Source organism: Canis lupus, chromosome 5, assembly GCF_003254725.2.
Source record: "Canis lupus dingo isolate Sandy chromosome 5, ASM325472v2, whole genome shotgun sequence".
Classification (NCBI taxonomy): Eukaryota; Metazoa; Chordata; class Mammalia; order Carnivora; family Canidae; genus Canis; species Canis lupus.
Genome location: NC_064247.1, coordinates 29,492,740 through 29,506,134, shown reverse-complemented (window position 1 = coordinate 29,506,134; position 13,395 = coordinate 29,492,740). Strand labels below are relative to the sequence as shown.

General features: G+C 43.2%; 1 protein-coding gene and 2 pseudogenes across 13 annotated transcripts in view; 2 read left to right on the top strand and 1 right to left on the bottom strand.

Moving 5' to 3' along the window:
• YAP1 (Yes1 associated transcriptional regulator) overlaps nt 1-13,395 on the top strand; it is a 105,265-nt gene that overhangs the window by 24,302 nt on the left and 67,568 nt on the right. The gene's annotated exons all lie outside the window — the stretch shown is intronic.
• LOC118354751 (thymosin beta-10-like) lies at nt 1,147-1,276 on the bottom strand (annotated as a pseudogene).
• Nucleotides 11,575-11,725, top strand: LOC112671578 (U1 spliceosomal RNA; annotated as a pseudogene).

The window sequence follows — 13,395 nt, the reverse complement described above, 5'->3', positions numbered from 1 at the left end:
CTTTCAAAATTTGCAGTGTTTTGATGCCTGAATATTTTGGAGTCTTTCAGGACAAATGTGGTTGCAAAACCATGGTTCACCAGAGAGATACAGAAGACAAGCCCTCTTACCTGAGTAGTTGAGATCGGTCACTTAATAGAAATTTGCTTAGGTTGACTTAGTTGAATCAGTTATATCAAGGAATTAATTTGCTTGGTTTAAATTGGCAGTGTACAAGTCAGTGGAACCACTGGTCTGGCCCCAGATCTCCTGTCTAGCCTTGATTCTGCTTACCGCCTCCTTGCTCTCCTGCACGCACCCCCAGTGAGTGTATGTCCACCCTCAGGGCTGCTTACCTGAGGAGCTCCCCTCAACACCTCCCCATTTTTTATTTTAGTCATTTAAGGCTCAGATACTGGAACAAATTCTTTCTTGTATTGACAGTATTTAAACCTCCCCATCTCAACTTCTGTGGTTTTTTTTTTTTTTTTTTTTTTAAGATTTATCCATTTGTATTAGAGAAAGCGTGCACATGTCCACTCAGGGGGAGTCAAAACCAGGAGTCAAATGCTCACCCACTGAGCCATCCAGTGCCCCAAGGGCATGATTTATTCTAAAATCAGTCCACAGTGAAAACAGTAATGACTAGCATTTGTTGAGTGTTTATTATGTGCCAGGCACTGGTTTAAGTCCTTCATATGGAGTAACTGAATCCTCACAGTGACTCTGTTATCCCCATTTTATTGATGCGAAACTAAGGCACACTTCCACCAAGATCCTGTAGCTAACACGTGACGTGGCCAGGCAGCTTTGCCAGTCTGGCGCCAGAGTCCATGTTCTTACCCATTTATTCTGGACTAAAATATAAATAAATATTTAGCCAGGCATTATGCCATGTGCTTTTTTTTTTTTGCCACGAGGTGTGTTTTATTTTCATTAATCATGCAAATAATTTGCTATAATATCCCAGAGCAAACCAGAGAATTTGGCAATCCGATTGGGGGGGGGGGTCCTCTCAGAGACCTGCAAGGCCAGTAGCCTCGGCACGGAGTACCCAGGTTCACAGTGCAGCCTGTTGCTCGTGTCCATCTTGCAGATGGCTCTTCTTCCTCCACATCATGACTGGGGTGTCTCAAAGATGATGGGGGTGGGGAATCCTCTAGATTCTTAGGAAATCTCACTCCGCTTCTCCTGCTCAATGGTCTCTGTTTGGCAGGGCATTCTTCTGTGTCTCCATTTTCTTTAGTTTGGCCTTATCAAAGCTGGCGATTTCCCCCATGTCTGGTCCGTCTGCCATTTTCTTAGAGCGATCCGAGGAATTCTGTTGCAAGCCTGCTGCCTGGTGCTCCCACTCGCGTAGCTGCAGCAAGAGACCTATGCCATGTACTTTAAGCTGCTTTTCTCATGTAATCTTCATCACAGCTCCATGAGGATTTGTAAAGTATTAGAACATTCCCAGTAGTCATCTTTATTTTTTTTTAAGATTTTATTTATTCATAGAGACACACACACACACACACACACACAAAGAGAGAGAGGCAGAGACACAGGCAGAGGGAGAAGCAGGCTCCATGCAGAGAGCCTGACGTGGGACTCGATCCAGGGTCTCCAGGATCACGCCCTGGGCTGCAGGCCGCGCTAAACTGCTGCGCCACCGGGGCTGCCCCCAGTAGTCATCTTTAGAAAGAAATTTTAGTCTGTATTCTGACAATATAAAGAAATAAGATAATTTCCTATAAGAAATAATAAATATTGGCAAGGATGTGGAGAAAGGGGAAAGCTTATACACCGTTGGTAGGATTGCAGACTGGTGCAGCCACTGTGGAGAACAGTATGAGGGTTCCTCAGAAAATGGCTAATAGAATGACCTTATGACCTAGTAATTCCATTACTGGGTATTTACCCAAAGAATATGAAAACCATAATTCGAAAAGGTAGGTACACTCCAGTGTTGATAGCAGTCTCCATCTACAGTAGCCAAATTATGGAAATAGCCCAAGTGTGCATCGACTAGTGAGTAGATAGAAAAAAGGTGGTTGTACATATACTGGAACAGTTACTCAGCCATCAGGAAGAATGAGATCTTGCCATTTGCGATAACATGGATGGAGCTAGAGGGTATTATCCTAAGGGAAATAAATTAGAGAAGACAAATTCATTTGATCTCATTCATATGTAGAATTTTAAAAACTCCAAATGAACAACAAAAGAGACCAAAAAACGTGGACTGTTAACTCTAGAGAACACGGTCACCAGAGGGGAGGCAGGCAGGGGATACAGGACGGGGGTGAAGAGCACGTGGACTGTGCTGAGCGCTGAATCGTGTACACGATTGTGAGTTACTGTTGTACACCTGGAGCTAATACCACATAGTATGTTAACATGTTAACTTCTCTGGAGTTAAAGTTAAAAAAAAAAAAAACTTGATTAAATTTAAGAGAAAGAGGCAGCCCGGGTGGCTCAGTGGTTTAGTGCCTGCCTTTGGCCCAGGGTGTGATCCTGGAGACCTGGGATCGAGTCCTAAGTCGAGCTCCCTGCATGGAGCCTGCTTCTCCTTCTGTGTCTCTGCCTCTCTTAATCTCTCTCTTTGTCTCTCAAGAATAAGTAAATAAAATCTTTTAAAAAAAAATTTAAAGAAAGACAGTAAGTTAGAATGAGAGAGTTTAGCTTTAGTAGTATTTATTTCTGGGAATCCCTGGGTGCTCAGCAGTTTAGCATCTGCCTTCGGCCCAGGGCATGATCCTGGAGTTCCGGGATCGAGTCCCATATTGGGCTCCCTGCATGGAGCCTGCTTCTCCCTCTGCCTGTGTCTCTGCCTCTCTTTGTCTGTCTCTATGAATAAGTAAATAAAAATCTGTAAAAAAAAAAAAAAATTTATTTCTACATTACTCGTATACGGACACACTTGGTATAAGTGTCCCCCCTTCGGGGAAATCCCTGGGTGGCTCAGCAGTTGAGCATCTGCCTTCAGCCCAGGGCAAGATCCTGGAGTCCCGGGATCAAGTCCCATATTGGGCTTCCTGCATGGAGCCTTCTTCTCTCTCTGCCTGTGTTTCTGCCTCTCTCTTTCTCTGTCTCTCATCAATAAATAAAATCTAAAAAAAAATAATAATCCCCTTCTGGTTTAAGTGTCCTGAGACCCTCCCTTCAGGCAGTGTGATAACAAAATACTTCCTCTGTGTACAGTGGATGTACATTTGAAAGAAAAAAAGATAATTTCCTCCCATTACAGAGTGTACATGCTAGAGTATGGAGTTCGTAAAATTATCTTCTGGGTCTCTCCTACCTTTTGAAATCATTAAATTCACTTGCTAAAATGAATTCCTGAAGGGCAGTATGACACTCCCATCTGCTTGGAAGGATGATGGGTGTCGTCCCTCCTTACAAGAGAAGTATGAGAATGGGGCCCTTGATGAGCAGGTGTAAAAACAGCTATATTAAAAAAAGAAATGAGAATGATAGTCCTGAAAAATAAAAGGAACACGTTTACTATTAAGGTTTAGAGTATTGTGGAATTGTGGTAAAACAAAGCTTAAGAAAAGTCTTTAAAAAGCTTTAAAATCATTTTTGTGTACTAACTTTGACTACGTCCTTCATTATTTATAATACTTAGGATAGAGTACAGTCTGTATTAGAAATAAGAATTCTTAATGTTTTAAGTTTGTTTTAAATTCTAGCTATTTCATAACATAAGAAAATACCAGGGCATGCATAAACCTGGGACGCTTGGTTGTTTCTTAGCTGACTTGTAAGAGAGATTGCAGCTTTCATCTCTAAATTGCAAGGAAACGTCCTGATTATCTGTAAATACCTGGCTTCAGGGCTCTGGGAGCCTAAGAACACCATTGGTCTAAAAGCTGAAATTAGTGAAGTTTATGACAGCTCGTGTTTCTGCAGAAGGAGGGCAGGTTTGGATCTAGTTTATTTGTGTGGAAAATCTTGTGTAATAGATAAGAACTGAAAAAACAGGACCTACGACTACGCTGCGCTTGGCTTAGTGCTTCCTTTGGCCCGGTGAGTCCTGTGTACTTGCTGGTGTTGCACATCTGTGGATTCCGTGGGAGCCGTGGTGCCCACTCAGTGTTGGGGCCAAATCTGGGGTGGCTGCAACGCTGCAGCTGTTACAGAGATCAGTATGCCCTTTAGATGTTCTCCTCCTGTTCTGGATAGCACAGCAAATTCTGAAATGTCTTTTGCCAGTTAGTTGCCCACCATTTTATCAGTCCATTTTTTTTTTTTAAGATTTTATTTATTTATTCATGAGAGACAGAGAGAGAGAGAGAGGCAGAGACACAGGCAGAGAGAGAAGCAGGCTCCATGCAGGGAGCCTGAAGTGGGACTTGATCCTGGGACTCCAGGATCATACCCTGGGCTGAAGGCGGTGCTAAACCGCTAGCCACCGGGGCTGCCCTATCAGTCCTTTTTTAAGAACAAATAGAAATTATATCGTTTATTGCACAAGTGGTGGAGGTCGTGAAGGGGTGAGAGTTACAAAAACAGGCCATAAAACATCCAATAAGTAACCCATGATCTCAGTACCTGCTGATACCCTTTGTGTATAGTCAGCTGTTGGCTCTGTATGTCATCCCAGGCATGAGCAGACAGCTCTGCAGGAGAGGTGTAGCCTTGTCTTCCACTAGCAGCACAAGTTTGATGAGGACATTTTACTGCTCTTCCTGGTATTCTCTCCAGATGTTGCCAGGGAGTTTTTAGTACAGTTTCAAACAGGAGTTCCTTTAAGTTACTTAAAGTGACTGCTGTGGGCAAAACACCATACTGGAGCAAATGGAGAAACTTGAGACTTTGCCCAAAGCAGCACATGAAAGGAATGTTAATACTGTATAACTTGAGCATGTTCACCTGCCGGTGATCAGTGTACAGCTTCCTGAACCAGAGTGTGGAGGGGCTGCAGAAGAAGAGAAGGAAGAGGCCTGTCCTGTCCTGTCCATGGAGGTGGCGTCAGAGGAGTATGACACGCATGTTGGGTAAGGAGTGGGCGTCCTGTCTGCAGTAGAGAACAAGAGGCTCGTGAGATGGGCAGGGGCAGTGGGCTGTGCCACCAGGGGCACAGGACTGGGGAAGCCACATGCATTGTTCTGAAGGGAAGGGAGAGACTGAACTCGTGGTTGAGGAAAGCTGGCCCAGCCCCTTGTGTGGGGGTGCCTGGGAGATGGCTGTCTGGTTTAGCTCTTCTAATGAGTCATGTGAGGTGACTGGCCAAACTGATGACGGCTGTTGTGGGAAGTGACCAAGGAAGGGCATATAGGCAATTCAGCACTGATTTATGCCAGTGGAAAGTGAGAAGAGATTGTTGGGGAAGCTAAAAGTGTGATCACTTTTGTTCACTGTTATGTGGAATACTAAACGTATCTCCCTGCAAGCCTCTGTCCTACTGAGACCTGGGACAGTGCTTAGGGCTAGATCACCCTGAGTCTCGCTGCCTATCCCTTGCGTGGCGACTTGGCCTGTTGTTGATGGACCAATTACATACATGAAAAGGTATATATTTCTAGGGTCCTGTGCTGGGACCTGAGGCTGTCACTTCCTAGAATCTCTCAAGGCTGGAGACAGACAGGAAAGGCTGTCAGCCATGGAGGGACCCATGCCCAGGAGATTGGCTGCAGTGGGCCCACTTCCTTCCACAGGAACCAGGAATGTCACTGGAGTGGCCTTTTGTCTTGTCTGTCAAAGAAGAAGTCTCAGGATGATTTGATCTTTGGCCAGTTGAAGTATTACCAGCCAGCATTTTGGGAACTTTTAGAATGATGGATTAGTGCTCAATTATCTTGCATGGCAAATTGTTGAGTTATAAAATCTAATGATGAATAGCTTTAGTTACCAAGTTAAGCCTGAGTTCAATGATGTATGTGGTGATGCAGTAGCTTAATCCTACTCCCTCTCCCTGGCATCCTCAAGAGAGTAGGGGTTCCATCTTGTAGTATTTATTTTGCAGTTCCCACAACACTTGCAGAGTTGTGCATGGCCTGCACTGATTTAAAAATACCATATATACTGACCTGATACATGGTTTAGTTCTTAAAATATTTTTATTTCATCAGATTAAGAATGTTAATAGAACCAAGATGCCTGGGTGGCTCAGTGGTTGAGCATCTGCCTTTGGCTCAGGTCATGAAACCGGGGTCCTGGGATCAAGTCCCACATCCTGCTCCCCGCAGGGAGCCTGCTTCTCCTTCTGCCTTCTTTGCCTCTTTCTCTGTGTATCTCTCATGAATAAGTAAATAAAATCTTAAAAATAAATGTTAATAGAACCTATAAAGGATGAAAATTTTTTATACATGCAAATCTTTTTTTATTGATCTGGATTTCCTTATGGAAATACATATAACCAAATAATATTTTCTTTCACATGGTTGTGATTATCGTGTGAAATTTCATTTTTTTTTTAAGATTTTATTTATTCATAAGAGACACAGAGAGAGGAGGCAGAGACACAGGCAGAGGAAGAAGCAGGTTCCATGCAGGGAGCCTGATGTGGGACTCGACCCCAGATCTCCAGGATCACGCCTAGACGGAAGGCAGGCACTAAACCGCTGAGCACCCAGGGATCCCCGAAATTTCATTTCCTTTACCTTGATGAAATTATCAAATATTTTTCAATTCACATAGAATCTTTATGTTCGACACTCTTAGTGGTTTAGGATTGCATTTAGGAGATACGTCCATGATTCTGATGATTGTATGGGGAATGTCCCACAGCCCTGCACCTGGTATTCCACCCTGTACAGCTTACTATTCTGATTCGACTTGTGCCCAAATCCATTGTTTCCAAACTCAGTTAAAATTATACCTCTTGAGAATATGCAATGAGCTTTGGGACCTTTACCTGAAAGGGGTGCATCTCATTGTTGATTGCCTGCTAGGCTAGTCTGTCAGCCATCAGTTTTGTGGCTAAGGCTCATTGGTCATAGCTTTGCTTCACTTTGAGGATTTCTGCCCCTTTTCTGGGTTGCCATATTTGTTAGCTGCCAAAGCCTAGAACTGCCAAAGGTATCAAGTAGATTTGGAGAGTTAACAAGAGACTGTATAGAGATTCTGCCCTTTTTTTTTTCTTTTTTTTTTTTTTTTTTCCTATTTGACAGAGTGAGAGCAGGAGCAAGGGGAGAGGCAGAGAGAGAAGCTGAGCAGGAAGCCTGACATGGAGCTCAATCCTAGGACCCTGAGATCATGACCTGAGCCAAAGGCAGATGCTTCACGGACTGAGCCGCCCCCCCCCAGGGTGCCCCGAGATCTTGCTTTTCTTTTAATTTTTCCTTGTTTGCAGGTTCACTGAACTTCCTTTGAGATTAAGCTGGTTATATGCAATTCTGGGAAGACACAATTGAAAATGTGGCTCAATTGCATATTTAGAAAGATTTTCACCTGATCTTAGGCTGTGAAAAAGAAACCTCCAGTACTCTGTGTGATTTATGTATTTGCCTTTAAAATTGTGGTACATAGGATGTATGTGCATATATAGCATAAAGTTTTTTACTGATGTACATCTTTAAGCTTATGGTTTGGTGGCAGTAAGTACATTCCCAGGATTATGCAGCCATCAGCATTGTCCGTTTCCAGTTTGTTCATAATCCTGAACAGAAACTCTGCACATGTTGTAGCAAGCAGTGACTTTCTCTGTCTCTCAGCTTCTAGTGGAAACCTTGATGCTGCTGTTTCTGTGCATTTGCCTGTTCTGGGTACTTCCTTTCATTCTTGGAGCTGAGTAAATCATTGTTGGTGTTTTTGTTCATTTTGTTCATTTATTTGTTGACGGACTCTTGGGGTTTCTGCCTTTGGGCTGTTGTGAATAGTGCTGCTCTGGATGTGGGTGGACATATGCATCTGTTGGAGCCCCTTTCATTCCCTTTGAGTACGTATCTAGAAGTGGAATTGCTGGCTCCTGTGTGACTGTGTTTCATGTTCCCATGAGAGCTGCACTGTCTTTACCTTCACATCAGCAGTGCAGAATGCCCAGAGCTATCCCATGTCCTCACCAACACCTATCCTCCCTGTTCTGGTGGCAGACCTCTGCTGTGGCTGGTGACCGGCATCTTGTCATGTGCTCGTTAGCCTTTGCATCTTTGGGGAAGGGTCTCCTGGAGTCCTTCCTTACCTCTTTATTTTTTTTTTTTTTTTAATTTTTATTTATTTATGATAGTCACAGAGAGAGAGAGAGAGAGAGGCAGAGACACAGGCAGAGGGAGAAGCAGGCTCCATGCACCGAGAGCCTGATGTGGGATTCGATCCCGGGTCTCCAGGATCGCGCCCTGGGCCAAAGGCAGGCGCCAAACCGCTGCGCCACCCAGGGATCCCCTTCCTTACCTCTTTAATCCAAGATCATTGTCATAGTGAACATTTTGAATGCTTGTTTTTTCTCTGATGGACTAGGAGTTTAGAGCCTGTGCAGATTCTCCAGGAAGTACACATATGTGGACACATCAAATGGCACTTTTCCACACTTTGTATTAAGACAGGCTAGGTTATGCTGGGTAGCTGACGACCCAGAAATTTCAGTACCTAAACACATTACTTACAGTTCACAGAATAATTTCTGTGATTGGGCAGTGTTCAGGTCGCTGTCTTCTCCGTGGCAACTCAGGCATCCTGGGTATACTCCCGTGTGACGTTGCCATTTTGCCCATTAGTGTTATCCTGCAAAGGGTAGAGAAACATGCAAAATTTACATATTTTGTTGTCTGTGCTTGGCCTGAAAGAAAGTTTCTCATAGCTCATTGTCAACAAGCTGCTAGACCCCTCCTCGCTTGGGAGGAACATAGGAAATATGGTAGAACGTTTGGGGATTTTTTGGTGAAAGTTCCCATCACATAGAGGTGATAGAGACGTCTAAATTTTGAATCAGAGTTACAGTATTTGAGTCTTAAGTAAATATTAAGATCATTAATGTTCTCTGATGGTCTCTTCTACAGTAGTGGAAGTGGAACCACATCAGTGCTTATTAGTAGCATGGATGTTCTGCGTAGAGGTGTATAGCCATCCTTATCCTGGCGATTCATGTATTCCTAGATTTTCCTAGATCTAGTCTCTCTTTAAAAAATGTTCCATTTTGGGGTACCTGGGTGGCTCAGCGGTTGAGTTTCTGCCTTCGGCTCAAGGCATTACCCTGCATCCTAGGATTGAGTCCCATATCGGGCTCCCCTCAGGGAGCCTGCTTCTCCCTCTACCTCTGTCTCTGCCTCTCTCTATCTCTCGTGAATAAATAAATGAAATCTTAAAAAAAAAATCGTTTTATTTTATATATCTATATTATATATATACAAACGTGTGCGTGTGTGTGTGTGTATATAAATCTCCACTGGCCTAGTAGTTGTGTCTTTTTGTTTTTTAAAGATTTTAGTTATTCATTCATTCGAGAGAATAAGAAAGAGTGTGAGTAGGGAGAGGAAGAGAGACAAGTAGACTCCTTGCCCAGCATGGAGCCTGACTTAGGGCATGATCCCACGACCCATGAGATCACCACCTGAGTCAGAATCAAGAGTCAGACATCAATGGATTGAGCCACTCAGGCGCCCCTGGCCTAGTATTTGTTAAATAATAACGTTCTAATGGAGCATATTATCTATGTAAGAAGGGACATGCGGTCTTTATTAAGATTTAACTGTGGTTGGTTTAGTCCTCTTGCTCCCTGGAGGCATTTGGTAATGTGTAGAGGTGTATTTGATCACAAGAGTCAGGTTCATCTTTTTCAGCCAGAGGAGTTTAATGGAAATCCACTTGGGCTCTTTGATTGAAGTGGACAAAAGCCACACCTCTGATTTAGCTCATTTTGCCCTTTCTTTGGGGGAGTACTTTCCTCACCTTTTCAACCAACTCAGTGCAGAGGTCAGAGGTTATCTCTTCTGTCTTCTGTGTCTCCAGGTTGGACCAAGAACCTCTCCAAAAGTACCATAAGCCTCCCTCTCTATCATTGTTTATTAAAATTTCCTTGTTGTGGGTCTTCTTCCCTTCTAGTAGGAAATTTCTCCAGTCAGGAATCATGTCTTACTCACTTTAATGTCAGCAGTACTTGGCACTTGGTTACCTATTCAGTAAGTGTTTTAAATGAACTATAGCTCAGATATTACTGTTTGGTTTGCTTTGGATTTAGTTGTTTTGTGGTATGGAAGAGGTTTGGGGTTGCACAGGAAAAAGCTGATTGGAAGGGGATTTGAATTCTAGTTTTCCCTCTTCTGGATACTCTGTTGTGATCTCTGGCAGGGGGTTAAATCCATCATGAACCTCAGTCTGTCCTCTCCCAAGTGAGGGAGGATTGGACTTAGGAGGTCAAGGATAGTGCTCAACCTGCAAGCATTGTGTCACAGCCTGCTTAGCTGGAGGCCAGACAGCCTTAAAATTAATAACACAAGTGACTAGGAGAACCCTTTGTGTAACTTCAGATATTTTCCCTGTGGTTTAAGTGAGGTAATAGTAGTAGTTAATAGTAAGTAAATATCAAGCACTCAGAATCCCAATGAGGATGTCCCTTCGTGTACCTGTAAAGGGACTTGTACAGGGCACACTGTCTTCTGTATTGCTGAGAAGACAATGGGAAGTGTTCTGTTCAGTGTGGGTCACATACCATCTGTAGTAAGCACCTCTCACCTGGCTAATGAAGAGCTTCAAAATGCTGATAAAATGGCTTTGCTGTGAGTTGTTTTTCAACCTGAGTCATTGGCATCAAAGCAGTTGTAGATGCTGCTTCTCCCAGTGACCTTGGTGTCAGCAGGTGTTGGGACAGGTAGGCGGGGCCCACACTTTCTGTTCTGGCCTCTCTAGACCAAGCTCCGTCAGTCTGTATTTTAGGAGATCAGTCTGGGTGTTGTCTGTGGAGGCTGTCCCGCACTGTGAGTCAGGAAATCTGTCACGGTCCCATCACAAGCACTTAAGACTGTCTCTCCACTTCCTCATCTATAAAATGGGACAGTTGGTCTGCAAGTTTCCTTCCAGTCCTGACAGTGGACTGTTCTGTTTACCTGTTGATCTCTGCAGTTCTGTTCTTTGTATTGACTTAATCACCAGTTAGTGATGCAGAAGACTTGTGCCTGGGACATAAGTAAATTATCTGAATATAATCCAGAGGCTGCCTTCATTGGTAGATGTGAGCTGTGCTGTGTTCAGGTGGTGGAAGGGAGACTTGAGCAGCCCATGTTAGAATAGATAATGCATATTCTGGTTTTCCTCCCAATCTCTGCCCTAGTTTGTATAAGAAAAAAAAAAAAAGTCTGTATTATGTTTTATAGGTTCAGAATCCCTATAACTAAAACGTTTCTATTTTTGTTTTCCCTTTACCTGGTACCATGATCAGTGTTAGGAACTTGAATGTTTAAATGATTGGATGGAAGTAAAACACTGTAATTGCTATAACAATTTTGAAAAAGATCATTAAGACAGTTTCATGAGACCTATGCAGGTTATTGAAAGAACAAAAAGTCTTGGGATTTTACACACAGGTGTTATTGAGGTAGAATTGAATGTGCAGCAGTGTAGACATTTAAGGTGTGCAGCATCATGATTTGATTTGCATACAGTGTGAAATGATTACCATAAGTAAGTTTAGTTAATGTCTATCATCTTACATAGATATAAAATAAAAGGAAAAGAAAAAATACCTGGCAGGGGAGAAGCCATGATCACAAGGGTGGTTCTCCCAAAGCCAGGCTTGTCCACTGCCCTTGGGCCCTTCTGACACCTGTGATTTCCCCAAACTGCAGTTTGAACTCACCTGTACAATTTCTCTTAGTGAGGAACTGCAGGAATGTGAGGTATAGAAAAGAAAAGGAAGGGGCGCATGGGTGACTCAGTCCAACTCTTGGTCACGATCTGGGTTGTGGCCATGCATCCATTGGGCTCAGGGCTCTGTGGGGCGTCTGCCTGAGATCCTCTCGTTCCTGCTCACACTCTCTCAAATAAATTCTTTAAAGAAAAAATGTTTCCTTGTGATAAAAACGCTTAGAGACTAATTCTCTTAACAGCTTCCACCATGTCCTCAGGCAGAGTTAGCTAGTCCTGTGCTGTGAATTGCGCTGCCAGTTCTCCATTATCTTCCCACGGGAAATGTGTGCCTTGCCATCACCTTCCTTCACTTACCTTCCTCACCCCCCACCTCTGGTGGCCCAAGTCTGATCTCTTTTTCTATGAGTTTAGTGTTTTTCTTTTTAAGATTTCACGTCTTAAAATCGTACACATCTTAATTGAGTTAGATTGTACAGTCTGACTTCCTGCACTTAGCATTATGCTCCAGGTCCATCCCCACAGTCACAGATGGCAAAATTTCCTTGTGGTTTTTCTTACTGGCGGAGTATGTGCATACACACCTAGCTGCTTTGTGCATTCATCTGTAGATGAGCATTTAGGTTGTTTCTGTATCTTGGCTACTGTAAATGGTACTGCCGTGAACTTGAGAGTGCACAGATCTTTTTGAATTAGTATTTTTGTTTCCTTCAGATAAATCTGCAAAAGTAGAATTGCTGGATCTTAGCGTCGTTCTTTAACTTTTTGAGGAAATTGCATACCGTTGTCTGTAGTGGCTGCTCCAGTTGACATTCCACAAACAGTGCTTGATGGTTACCTTTCCTCCATCCATGCCAGCATTTGTGATATCTGGTCTTGATGCCATTCTAACCGGTACGTGGTGGTCATTCTCTAATGATTAGTGATACTGAGCATATTTTCAAGTACCCATTGGTCATTGATGTGTCTTCTTCAGATGCCTGGTTAGCCCTGTCCTTTTTTTTTTTTTTTTTTTAAGCTTTTATTTATTTATTCATGAGAGGCACAGAGAGAGAGAGAGAGAGAGAGAGAGAGAAGGGGGAAGGGCAGAGACCGGCTGAGGGAGAAGCAGGCTCCGAGCAGGGAGCCCGATGCAGGACTTGATCCCAGGTCTCCAGAATCACACCCTTGGGCTGAAGGTGGCGCCAAACCGCTGAGCCAACAGGGCTGCCCCTCCCCTGTCCTTTTTTAGTTGGATTAGTTTGGGGTTTTTTTTCCCTATTAAGTTGTATGAGTTCTTTCTATGTTTTGGTTATTAACTCCTTATTGGATATATGGTTTAGCAAATATTTTTTCCAGATCTGAAGGTTTAGTCTTTTCATTGTGTTCATTGTTTCCTTTGCTGTGCAAATTTGGGATCTTTTATGGTGCCTAATATTGGTGGTTTTCTTAAGGCTTTTTTTACATGATTTTGGAGGTAGCTTAAACTAACAGTTTTTTGTTTGTGTTTTACTGTTCCTTCCTCAACTTCCCTGCCCATAGAAGTCCCCAAATTTTGCTTATTTGGACATCTATTATAGCAGAACAAGTCCATTTTACTATCCATGGTAAAATGTGACCAGAGGCAGGGAAACATGAAACAGTCACTGAACTTTTCCCTCAGGTATAAAGTTTTTTTTCCTAATTTAAGAATTTTAGAGTCTGCCTTTCCAT